The sequence below is a fragment of the Symphodus melops genome (assembly GCF_947650265.1).
Source record: "Symphodus melops genome assembly, chromosome: 12".
Classification (NCBI taxonomy): domain Eukaryota; kingdom Metazoa; phylum Chordata; class Actinopteri; order Labriformes; family Labridae; genus Symphodus; species Symphodus melops.
Genome location: NC_136702.1, coordinates 6257863 through 6271476, shown reverse-complemented (window position 1 = coordinate 6271476; position 13614 = coordinate 6257863). Strand labels below are relative to the sequence as shown.

The 13614-nt window shown below is 39.7% G+C and overlaps 1 protein-coding gene across 5 annotated transcripts in view; it reads right to left on the bottom strand.

Annotated features, from left to right (window-relative positions):
- Positions 1 to 13386, bottom strand: part of il1rapl1a (interleukin 1 receptor accessory protein-like 1a) — a 286407-nt gene extending 273021 nt beyond the window's left edge. For 4 of the 5 annotated variants that reach the window (XM_079357675.1, XM_079357679.1, XM_079357678.1 and 1 more), the window contains exons 1-2: positions 13292 to 13386; positions 12072 to 12190 (exon numbers count right to left, since the gene is read on the bottom strand). The gene's annotated coding sequence lies outside the window, so the exon portion shown is untranslated. The remainder of the gene's footprint in view (positions 1 to 12071; positions 12191 to 13291) is intronic. The other variant, XM_079357676.1, reaches the window with a different exon arrangement.
- Between the last annotated feature and the right edge of the window lie 228 nt (positions 13387 to 13614).

Genomic DNA, 13614 nt, shown 5'->3' with positions numbered 1-13614 from the left:
GGAGCTTTTTTTTTTTTTTTGTCCTCTCCAGTTATATCACGTGGTTTTGCACACTCTCCCAACAGAACAGGACGAGCTGATTGCAGTGCTCACTTGCCTTTCTCAATAACCCTGCCACTGTCTTTTCCCCTTCCACTCAAACTCTCACAGAGAGATCCTGTCAGCCCACCGAGGCCCCCTTCACTCCGGCACATCAAAACTCCCCGTGCGCTGTCTGAATCACAGCTCCTCCTCAGCTCGCGCTTTGCTCACAGTCACGTTCTGCAGCTTTGAACTTGAATTTAACTCACCTCCAGTCTCTACCACACAGTTCCTTTTTTTTTTTTTTTTTTTTTCGTTTTCCCATTCCCGCTCTCCTCCCAATTTGCCCCCCCCCCCCCCCCTTCCCTCTAGCTCCACTTGGGGCTACATGATAACACACTTTGGAGGGAACCGCGTTTCCCCAGAGCTGCCCGAACTGTGAGCATATTCACTCCATCATAACAGCGCTGTAGCAAAACTGCTGTCACGCCGAGTTTGCCATGCTAATGTGGCTCTGGGCGTCGCTACCCTGCCCTTAAAGAACTGTGATGGAGGTATGTGGAGGGGGGTTTTTAATAGGGGAGGGGCATAGGTGCATGGTTACATTGCACAATGGCTGCTTTTAGGGCAATGCTGTGAATGTATACAACTCATAATCAAGGAAGCATATTCTTCTATAGCTTGGAGTAATATGCAAGGCGGTAAACACTGCTAGATGCAATGCAAGCTCCTCCCTTTCCTCTCCAGCTACTCTATAAGCGGGGCAAGAGAGGAGGCTTCAAAGGGCTCGATTGACGCCTGGCAACGCTTTGAACTCTGTTCTCGGACTCTCACATGGAAAGAGAGGCACTACCTTTAATCCACCACTTACAAGCATCATGCATCAAGATAGAAAAACTCAGGTAACATTTAAACATACCGTCATTCTTATCGTGGCAACACACTCTTTGTGCTTCTGTATAGCAAGGGACTGATGGGTGTAAAGAGAAAAAAAAAGGGTAGAGCCTTCATTGTAAAACATTATACCAGAAGCATGTTGCGCTTGTCGGCTGAATCATTTCAACAACAAGGGGGGCAATCAACCAATTAGCGTTTCCAAATTTCCAATCCCAATTATTCTAATGCACATATGGGGTGCACAAAATGGATCCCTCCTCTGTCTGCTAGTTTCATCCTTTGATGTTTTCTGGTAATTCAGAGATATCTCAGTTTGTTTCAAAAGGATGGAAGCAACTGAGAAGTTTGTAAGATAATAAGGTAGAAATACAATTTTGTTGTGTTTCTTTGAATGGGATGAAGTTATTGTTTTTTTTTTTTTTTCTATTTGGTCTGAAGAAAGTTTCAAATAAAAGTTTAAGACAGATTAATTCACCTTTTTTTTTTTTAGAATGCAGAATTTTTCCCCGGTGTTCTTAAATACCCAAAATCTGAGTCAAAAACATGTTTTGAATGACTAGAATGTTGAACAAACTACCAGTAAAAGGTCAAGCTCAAGTTTTTAACTGATTTTACTGTCTTGAGATACATTTTTGCTCAGACATCATTCGAGTCTCCGATTGTTGCTTGTCTGGTTAGGCACCAGCTAAAGGATGAGGATTTTCTTAAAGATTGTACTGTAAGCCAATCCATCCATCTGTTTAACCCTAAGCTAAATGTAACAGTGGCTGGATGTTTTCTGAGAGGAGGTCAAAAGGTTCTGCTTGTGTAGACTTTTTGCTCAACTTAACTTAAAGTTCAACCATCTATCCAAAAACACTTCACACAATCTCTATAATTTTTTACATATTTTTTATTCACACTGGTAAAATCCCCTGTCATTTCCTCTTTGTCTATTTCTTAAAAGTCCCTCTCACCACAGTTTGCCTATACATGTTCTCTTCTTGTGAAGGCAAAAATGATCACCCTCGTAGATTCTCTTTCTGAAGCCACACCCACAGCAATCACGCAGGCCTACTTTATTTCATTTCTATCAGACAAAAAATAATTGGAAAAAGGGTTTACACAATTAGTGAATCTATTTGACATAGTTTGAAGAGAGAGCCCTCGTGTGACATTATAATCATACACTGTATGGTCTCGTCATGAGCTATACTGGGATGTCTCCCAATAGAGTCTAGGTACAATGGGATTACCATGGTGCGCTCTCGAACGTGTCACTGGAAAGTTAATGGGACATTGAAATGAGCAAACAATAAGGATCAGTTTTAACATTTCACAACAAGATGTTTGACCAAGAGGTGGTGGCGAAATTAGATTGGTTCGAAAAAAGATACCAAATTGTCAGCCATTAATGTCGATACAGAAATGAAACTGAGAAAGAAAATGGAAATCCAAAAGGATAAGTGCAAATATTTCCATTTTATCACCCACACCAACCCTTCCCCATTGAAACGTTTGAGATGGTATTGTATGTATAAACTGTAGATATTGTTACAGTCTACTAGTAAGACTGCATTCTTCCGTGTTGAACTGTGATTTAGGCTAACCTGGACCATGTGTTTCCTGTTGCTAACTCTCTTCTCTGTCTGTATTTTGACACATTGAGGTCCTGACTTCCCAAGTGCCGTCTGTATGTTTGCGTGATGTACAAGCTAAAAACCAGAAGCAGGTCAAGAGTGAAATCAACCATCAGGTGGTTGGTGTGATGGAAAATAGACGATAGTTAATTCATGTCGCTGATGAATTACTTATTGACTCAAGCGTTGGAGGCCAGGCTCTAAGGCACGGGGCATATGGGGAATGAAGAGGGGCGCAGATGCTACTCGGGGCCAGAGGGCTGATAGGCAAACTTAAAGAGGGACACAGAGACAGGAGAGCAGACATGGGGCAAGCATGAGAGGGAAAGATAGAATATGGCTGAAAAGACAGGAGGGAAAGAGAGGGACAAGCCCGCCCTTCCTCAAAAGCCAACTCTGGTCCCACTGAGCAGAACTAACCCCCCTAACTCGGCCCCTGAACGCAACGTCTGAAGAGCCAGTTCACCGCAGGGGCCTTAAGAGAAGCTACTTTAAGAAGTCTGCCTCTGAGCATGGGGTCTTGTCCTTCCCTGACCCCAAACAAAGTAAACAGCTTAGAAAGAGAAACGACATGACTAAAGTACTGAGAGCGAAAGAACAGACAGGATTGATAAAAAATACAGATACTGAAATTAAAGTAGCTTGTAGAAAATTCCTCAAAAGGAAGTGTATTCAATTTAAAAAAGAGCCTTGGTGCCATACATTTTCCACAACAGAACATCTAAGCGTTTAAACCTGCTTACACATTTTAACTTAATACAGAAGACTTTTTTTTTTTTTAAATAATCGCAATTTTGTATTTTACATATTTATTGTTCAGTTTGACTCTCCTAAATTCACTCTGCTGGAAAAACCCCAAACGCTTCTTTAGGAAATAAGTATGCCTGTGCCTCATCAAATCAAAGGGCCAGATTGCGATTGTTAAAGGGCCTGTTTTGGCCCACGAGCCACCAGTTGAATACGTGTGTTTCAAACAGTGTTCATAATCACACATGTGTAGCAAGCGTTCACAAATGTACACATTCTGCAGAGCTCCCCTTCAAGCATTAAGGGGATCTCAGCTCCATCTACTGGTGGCCCATTGAATAAGCTGCTCCATTGTAGCTGAGGGGGAAATAAACACCAACTCAGTCCTCTAAAATCATTTTCTCCAGCGTCTTTGCCAAGCCTCCCCTCTCTCCATTTTCACCTCCTTCAAGCCAAGAAACTAATCTGACATGATTAGTTACAGTTTGCCAGAGCTGCAGCACGATATCTTTTATCATCCATAAAGAGCTCCTCTTATACCACAGGAAGAGGAGGGGAGTTTCAAATGAGATTTGATGCAACATTTGATATCAGGCATTTCACATAGAGGCCGTTTGTAAAAGATGATTGAACAAAACAAAATCACCACCCCAATAGAAAGGAATCATACCCTGATGAAAAACAGACGTGGACTTAATACTGCAACGGCAGAGAGAAGTTGTGAATATACAGCATATGCGTACATCATCGTCTTTAAGGTCAAAAAGTTGCTTTTAGATATGAAGCAATATTATTCAGCTGTACAGCAATACTAGTTTGAGTCCAGGCCCCGGGGCGAAATGAAGACACATTCATCTTCTTTTTGCTCTGTCTTTTGTCTCCACCAACTGTCATGGGATTATGTAACTCTGAAAATGTTAAATGTATTCTCTCCCATCATCATACCACAATTAATCTGTCTCTGCGTCTGCCGGCAGTGTGGTGGTTTTTAATCGAGTGCTGTGTGACAAAGCTTGGACTTGCGATATCCTAAATTTAGTGCATGCTTGGCATAATGTAATGTGTTACTTGGTGTTGTTTAGTTTAAAGGGGACATATTATACCCCTTTGTCCCCTTTGCAAACAGTCCCATGTGGTCTAAAGAAAACATCTGTGCTGTGGTTTGGTCAAAATATAACATGAATCAAGCACCAGAGGAGGTTTGTGACCCTGTAGAAACCAGCTCTCTCAGAGCTCTCCGTTCTGGTGTGCGTGTCTCTTTAAATGCAATGAGCAATCCTGAGTTTTCCCAGTAGAGATCACCCCTCTGTGAAAAGAATAAAATGGTGGACCTGCACAAAAGTTTTACTCTAGGCTGGAGGTGGAGTCCATGGGTGGAGGTACCAGGGGAGGATAGGGAATTACAAGAATCCAACTTTTGATGTCAGAAACTGAGAAAATCTGAAACGGAGCATTTTTCTCTGCGTTATAAAACTTATGCAGAACACAAAAAAATGACTGGGTGGATTCATTTCAAATGTTGTGCTGTTGATAGACACTCAGGTTCTCCACATGTGTTCAAAAACTCTGTAAAAGTGGATTTTTCAAAATTTCCTTTAATTATTCAGTACAAGAATAAAACAAAATTTAAAACACATTAATAAAAGCACATGGGGGGGGGGGGGGGGTTAGTGGTTTTGTAGCCGACAGGATGGACCCTGCTGACACCGCAGAGCTTCTGTGAGGGAGTGGGTCCGACCCAGCAGAATAGAGAGAGACCCATTCTTCTAGTATGTGTTGCTTGATTCCAATATTCATTTCTCTGTTGGTGTTGTTTGTGTCTATTAAGCTCTTGTGATGAGTCTTAGCAGCCCAATGAAAAAGACCAATATTAATAACCTTTAAAACAAACAATTAACTTCTGAATACATGACCGACAAAATAATATCTGCCCAATGTCTGCACAATAATATAAATCTTTGTTTTCATGTTTGGCTGATCAACATGGCCCATTATGGGATTATTCAGGCAGATTGAAAGAAGATATTTCCTAGTGCCATCACACTGACACAAAACAAATACAACGATTATACAAAGAAGAAGTTAACAATTCAACATCAAAAACACTGATATAACTCAATAATAAGTGATGTGAAAATAGAGAGAAACTTAAACTTATAATTGTGTACACAAGTTCATTCATATGCAGGGAAACGTTATGCAGTGTATGATCCACTGAAATGTTGCCATTGGGTCAGTGTCATTCGAAGTGATTTACAGCTGTTGTTCACATTTTACACTTAAATTGTCTGTGATTTGTTTGACTGTCAAATGAAAGCAGGATGCGCTGCAAAGAGATGAGACATTTCTCCACCGGAGTCGACCAGATGGGCTCGAACTTAAAGGGACACTTCATCCATTTGCATGAAGCTTTGTATCATTAGCAACATCGTAGTAGTGTTGAAACTTCCAGGCAAAGAAAAACACATTATTCTCGTCTCAGGGCAAAATGAGGCATGGATTCATGACCATTTAACACTACTACCATGTTTCTAATGATACACAGGCTTCATGTAAATGGGTGAAGTATCCCTTTAAAGTCCTAACAGGAGCTTTACAATCAAGTCATGAAGAGCGAGCTTCAAGTGGAGTCTCAGGTTGTATAAAGTAATTCCAGGCTTGTCGAAGAATAATATTGTAAAAGCACATCATCAGTTTACAATGTTTTACAGAGTTGTAATCACTGGGGGAGGCTTAAAGCTGGTATTGCAATTATTTCCACAGCGCCATGTGGATGCAGCACTATTTCTAGTTGGGTTCTGCTGGCAGTGTTCTTCATCTATTCTTATCACTGCCAACAGCAGAAGAGCGGAATAATACAAATCTTTTGTGTAGCAACTTGTAAAATGCTTCTTCCTACAGCAAGAGCTGGTGAGTCACTTCATGAGATTATTTTTTGAGTTGATTTAGAAGAATGCTGCGCGACACTCTCAGTGCACGGGTTTCAGATAGCATTGAAGGAATATTTACGCAGGTAAGATAACAGTCGACTCTGAATCAGCATATGGCAGTTATGAGTCTCTATATGTTCTCCTCATCATCATACCACAATTACAGACAAATACATCACTTTGTTATCAATGGACACAGCTGCTCACGAGCTGATTGCGAAAATGGAAATACGCTGCGACGAGCTGCAGAGAACAGTGACAAGACAAATCTTCCTCGCGGAACGTCTTTTTTAGAAAACCACAACGTGGTCCCTCACGGCCGCTATCTGTCGCTGGATCAGACAATAAATTGCTGCTGTATGTATAAAGGAATCCCTCCATTCTGGTACCGTCCTTCACACAGCTGGACAAAGCAACACACCAGCCTTCCCTATTCGACATGACAGACCTTCAACACAACAAGCTCGAAAATTACATGGATTTTTTTCCTTGTTTTTTTAAGTTGGGCAATTTGAGTGCCGAACAAGAAGCACCGTTTTCCTTTTTCTGGCGAGGAGAACATGAAGTACAGATGAAGCAGAGATGTGCTTGATAACATCCCACACAATGCAGAGGGTATGGTGAGGGGTTAATAGCTTCTCTCAGGATATGTGATCCAAGTTAATTTGTACCATGTAAATCCCCGGTGCTGACTGCACCTACAAGACAACGTTATTAATAACGGAGTGTAGAGAAAGAGAAAGAAAAAAAAGAAAATTAAAAGAGCAGACAAGGAGAGAGATGTTATTCAGTGTTACTAATCTCTTTGATATCCACGCTGTGACGTTCTGTACCAGGCGGCGAAATGCCCCAAATTATTCTTTTCGTCTTTTATTCATGACCTACGGGACCTCCTGACTTACCCTCTTACTGCTTTGCTCCGAGTCAAACACAATCTCCCTCCTCTCTTTTCCTCCCGCGCCCGCTCTCGTTTCTCTCCCTTTCCCTCCTCTCTCGCATTCCCCTCATTCGTTTTCCTCTCCCGTCTTATCATCCCCATGTGTGATATCTCACTAAGCTCACGTATTCATGGCTGATAACTTATTTACATAAAGTATACAGTGCAGTAGCTGGGATGGGGCGGCCGCGAGAGCTTCAGCATGCATGTTTTTTCATGATTATGAAAACCAGTAATAATGCATTGATTGGAGCAGTGTCTATTTGATATTAATTACGCAGATATTTTTAATTTATGAGTTGTAAAAGGTCAGCTGCCATACATTCTCTTTGAAGCAATCACTTAAAATGTATTTTACTCACTATGTCGCATTACATTTTAATGTTACAGATTAAAAATTAAACTTAAGTATTCAGAGCAAGTTCAATTAATTAGAAGAGGGTGAGATTAAATCATGTCATTCATTAAAACTCATGAACAAAAAAATTATCCAAAATAAAAGCATGTTGACAAATTCTTGATTTTGCTTTTTTCCTGTCCTGACATCAAGCTCTAATCATTTTTAATTGTTAGATTTTTAAAAAAAAAGAATCTGATCGTTATGTCTTCATTTTAGGTTTTAGTGAATGGGACTCATTCACAGATATCTTCTTAGACAAATAAGTAAGACTTTTCCTCAGAAGACTTCATTAGATTCATTAAAGTGATATTAAATGACTAAATTCTTAACTGCTCTGCTCTGATCTCCTTGTGTTCGCGTGCTTGTTGTTTTTAATTAGCATACGCACAGAAACACATGCTGGTACAAAAAATGTTGCCAGAGGAGCACCAGAGATGAAACTTTATCAGCTGTGAAGTGAAAGCACTTCTGCAGGAGGTCGGCAGAATAACATATTGCAATGTAACTCTACATTTTTTATACAACTGAGGAATTCAATTAAATGCAATAAGCAGTCAGTCATCAACTGTAAGCAAGGGTGCACTAAAATGTTTGTCAATTCTCTTCTTAGAACAAATGCCACATCAAAAAGCATTGATTCACAGAGTCGTCTTCAAAAGTTCTTGAAAGATTTAAGAACTTATGTGTTGGGGGCACTGGTGACCAAAACATTCTTTCCAGGCTCAAATCTGACCTGTGGCTTTTATGAGGTGAAGCTTTAATTTCGTTGTCTAATTGTATAATTACTATAGACATTCTTTTCTATCTTATCCTGTTCTATTCAATTCTATTCTTATCCCGCGTCGTTCCCCACCCTCTCTCTCTCTCTCTCCACAAATTCCAAAGCTTTCCACTCTAAAAAAAACAAATCTTAAACAAAAGAAAAGATAATACTCATCTTGGTTACCTTCAATTAGCTTTTCACAACTCAAACTTTGATGTGATCTTGATGTTTTACTACAATGTAGGATTTTCACCACCCGTGTACAGTCAATCCAGCTTCACTGGATCATGACTCAACATGCTTCGCCACCACACACCAGGCTGTAGACTGTTCTCATTGGCTGTATACAGTTATTAAGTGATGAAATATTTCACATCTGCAACAGCAGTATGAATTCCAAAATCCATTCTGTTTGCCTTGAGGTCTGACCGCCATGAATCTCAGCTTGTTATCAAAGATACAAGAGACAGAAAACGTATAATAAAGGCGCACATTTCTTTATAAAAAGGTTTCATTGAATGTCAACTTTCTTATAAAGATAAAAAGACTTTATTGATGATGTCAAAACATTGTCCCCTCTATATAACCATTTACCAGATTACTGTACTGTTAAAGCTATTTGCTTAGGACAATGTACCTCTCCTTTATTGCTCTAAACTTGCAGCACTGACTCTGTACTGGGTGTTCTCAATGTGCAAGTGAGATAAACCCTCAGTATCTGTATTTCCTTGCTTTATTAAACCTTCTGGTTTGTTCAATTTGACCCTGAGTCTCTTCTCTTCCTTCTCTAAAAAAACCAACACACACACAATTTGACTTAAAAAACCCTCTAACACCTCTCAGTCGTACTTGTTGAGACTTTGATTCCATCATTTGATAAGTATGAGGCGGTTGAGTTTAGTCTTGTAGCTCAACAGTTTCATGTTTGTTGAGCACTTCAGACCTCTCATCCATGTGGACTGAAGGTTCAAGTTAACTGTTAACAAAGGAAACAGCACTCAAGAAAACAATGTCTGCTGATTTTGTTTCATTCTGGTCAAACCAGGCCACGTCATTTATGTTAATAACATGACTGATTTCATTTTTTTCATTCTTTCCTGAGTACAGAACTATCAATCCACCTGCTCCACTGAATCGTCTGGTTTGTTTTCTTTCTGACATGAATCAGCAGTTTCCTTGGCAATCAAAAGCAGTATGACTCACAGCAGTTTGACAAAAGCACTGCAGGTAAGAAAAAGCCAGTAACCCATTTTGACCCAAAGCCATCATGGTAAGAAACATGTTCACAATCCTTTCGCAATCAAAATGTCACTTTAATAAAAGTGTGTTCATTTTCAGCCAGTAATCAGTGAGGGACGAGACACATTTCCACACCCTCTTCTTCCTGGTTTAGTTTGAATCGGTCGTCTTTTTCGAGCCTGTGTTCATTAAAATGTGTTTTTAACTACCCTTTTATCCTTTTAAACTCTGTAGCACTCTGAGATTTTAAAAATGTAAAGTGCTTTACAAATAAAATGTATTATTATTATTAGTAGTAGTAGTAGTAGTAGTAGTAGTAGTAGTAGCAGTATTATTATTATAATGTGTTTTGCACTGGCAGCGCCCATGACCTTAATTCCAGAGAACCTAACGGCTCTTACTGAAGAGACCGATAAACCTTTTTTGACTCATAAATACAGCAGAAATCCAGTTTAGCCTACGTTAATATCTCTCTATGTCATGACAGTCTACAATGAGTGAGAAGCTGCATCGTTGCCGGGCCGTGTTTACATCATGTTTACATGGACAGGACGGCCTCGCGTATGAAGTCGTTTTAGTCGAGGACTAGAGAAAAGAAGAACATAGCTCACTGTCTTTAGATCGCAATCATCCCATGTTTAATGTGCGAAGCCATGAGTTACCCAAATTGTGCTAATATTAGCATGCTCACACAACAACGCAAACCACAGGCAATTGCAGCTAAAGCAAAGGACAATTTTTCTCCATCGCATGCACTTAGTGGTGCTTAATTATGGTGCGTTTTAATTATCAACTTTTTCGTGCAAACTTGAGTGGAGAGTGGTAAGCATAAGCAGCAGCTCTACACCTGGAAATTGTACCCTTGAAGAAACGCGTCTTCGTGCACGAGAGCTGCACCGTTCCAAAAGTGTAACTTTTTTCAACGGAAAGCAACGTGACAAAAAACAGATGATGCTGATTGCATTTATTCACTTAGGATGCGTATTGCTGGTTTTGAATAGTTGCAATTATTCCCTGAGCCTTCTTAAAGGAACACATCTCTGCGTGGAAAAAAAAAGTTGATATATGGAGGAAGAAAAAAAAAACCTGTTCAATGTGTTTGTGGTTATTTCTTCTATTAAAACAGTCTTCCATAACAGATTCAGAGCAGTATGCCCCAGCTGCACTGCTAAAATTCACGTGAATTGTTACATAACAGAGAACATGAATTTGCAGTTCTGGAACAATGGAGAGAATCAGATTTGTGGAAATGCCAACTCTCTATTGTTGACTTATGATCGATGAAGGCATACAGGAAGCGAGGTGTTTGCTATTTTCAGGGCAAAAATCGAATACAACATTATTCACTGAGTGACGGAGCGATTGCTATTGATGGATACTGATAACCTGACAATCAGCTGACAAAGAGAGGTCTGATTTGTTGCTTCTTCAGTGTATGATAATATTTTATGTGTTCTCTATTTCCTTTAAAGCTATACATTTGGCAATTTGTAAACAGTTGGCAATGAAATAAAAGGGGTAGTTTTAATTGAAACCTACTTCAATCAAGGCTTTGTGAAATTGACATTAGGAAACATTCAGAAGATCCAGTCAACATCATTAAAGAACAAAGGCACACATCACATTGTTTGCAAAGTTATTGATAATACATTACAGAGTTTTTTAGACTATTTATTTTAAGAAACGACTGAAGGATTCCTTCTTTGATTATGTTCTAAATCAAAGAACCATAAATTGAGGTTAAGTTATTATACTGTATAAATGTTATATGATGTATCATTTCCATTGAAAATACATTTTTTCTTTGTCTTTCTTAGAAAGGAGGAGACTTTTTGAAGAGGACCCATCCACTCGTGAGTTCCCTGAGAACTACACATCATGGGAACATTTTTCTGTCAGCATTCGCACTGCCATGGTACCTACTCTTAACAGGGTTCTAGAAACTAAAATAATTCATAGTTCCTGCGGTGCAGAATCACTGTAAAAGGAGGGAGGGTTCCAAAAGTTAAGCCAATGCGGTTACAAAAACGCCTATTGTTGAAGATGAACTGGGAATCTTTAAGCTCTCCACCAGAAATATCAAAAGTATTTAAAAAAAAATAAAGAAGGTTGTTTTGTTTGAAGGTTTGATTGTCTTTTAAGGTCGAAGGATGTTTGCTTTTGGTATAAGAATGACTCATTCTTGCAGTTACAAAAGTCCATTGCATAAGCCTTTTATATTCCATTAGTCTCCTATCATTTAGTCAATAACAGGTGTTTGTTCTTTCTCCACATGGCCTGGCCTTCCTCTTCTGGGTTACATAACACCACACATCCAGCAAGGTCCTCTTTGACAGCTGCGTTACCCAGAAGTCCCCACTCACCTTGTTTTGTGTTTTAGTGTCCCTTTGGTTATGTACTCGCTGAGCAAAATAGACAGAAAAACCTTTCTGTCGCTAACCTGTTCGCTGCATGGGCGGCCCTTTAACCTTTCTATGCCGTCAGTTCTGCACCTAACAACAATCACTCTGTCACTTACCATAATTAGAGAGAGGACAGGATGTCAGGATGTCATTTCACTCTGCGCCCGCTGTAGAGACTTTCCAAGCTGTATCCACAGAGGTCTCACACGTGGGGATGTTGTTTCGGTTCCATCTGCTAGGGAGACAAAAGGTGAGGAAGAAGACAAATTTGGTATTAAAATGTCTGATCTCTTGAGAACAAAGGTCAACAACAACAACTGTGCAAGAATTTCTGACAGCAGCGTTATCTGTTCTGTCGGTTGCATCAGCCCTTTTAGCTATCACTCAAACCATCTCACAAATTGCTCTGATGCGTTTGTGGACATGGCAACAGCCATCACTTTTATCGAATGACGATAAAGAAAGTCTAACACAAAAAAGTCTCCAGGAATAATAAAAACTTGTTTTGTGGTTGGTTCGGAAAAAGTCGATGTTAATCCAGAGAAACGTTGGCCTTAAATGTAGTTACAGTTATACTAGTAAGGAGTATTTAAACTGCAAAACCATCCATTCAGCCTTGCACATTTCTAACAATATCTAACTCATAATGGACTATCTAAAAACAGAATAATAGCAACACCAGAAGTGTGTTTTTGTTTCTACCCAGTATTCCTCTTCAGTTTCATATCCTGCTCTCTAAATACACTCGATGCCCTCTGATCATTGGCAATTCAATTTGAGAGTCAGATCGGATTTGCTGGTTGCAGCTACTGTAGCCTTAAGCTGTCATACTTGAGGAGAGCTGGGGTGCTTGTTTCTAAAACCGCACTCCCATTTCAAACTGATAGTCTTGAGACCCAAACAAACTCAGCCTTGTTTTCGGCAAGTTATCAGATGTTGCCAAGCTCTCTCTCACTTAACACACTGCAGGTTCAAAACGTGTTTGACAGATAAAATTGTTCTACCTAAGAAAATTGCTGACCTGTATATTCTGGGATCTTCTGCATTTCCCTCAAACCAAAAAGAAGAGATGCGTTATATCAGATTGAGCAGGAATGTTTTAAATAGTGAGTAGCATTTATTGGCATCTAGCATTTAGGTTGTAGAGTGATTCATTTAACTAAATCAACTCATGTGGAATCACAGCACCATTAAAAGTCAATATTTATTTCAATACCCTCCCCAAGGCTGTCAAAGATCACAGGTTGAAAAACAGGAAAGGAGGACCAAATTGCAGGTAAAAAGAAATAAAGATTTATTGTAAACTAAAAAAAACAAGAGGCAAAACAAAACTCACTATTCCAAGCCGCAATCCAATAAAATCTAAAATGAAAAACACAGGAGCAGGGAATACGTGTAAATATCCAACTGGTACCAAAAACACACACAATGAACTGACACAGAGGGGAAGAAACACAGAGACTAAATAGACACAGGGGTAATTAGACACAGGTGAGACTGGTGACACAGGTGAGGACAATCAGGGCAATCAGACAGGCGGGAAACACAGAAGGAGCAAAGAACACGAGACCCGAAACAGTGAGGACGACTATAAAGTAAAGCCTGAACACTGAAAACACAAACTAAACAAGATATTACAAAATAAAACAGGAAACACAA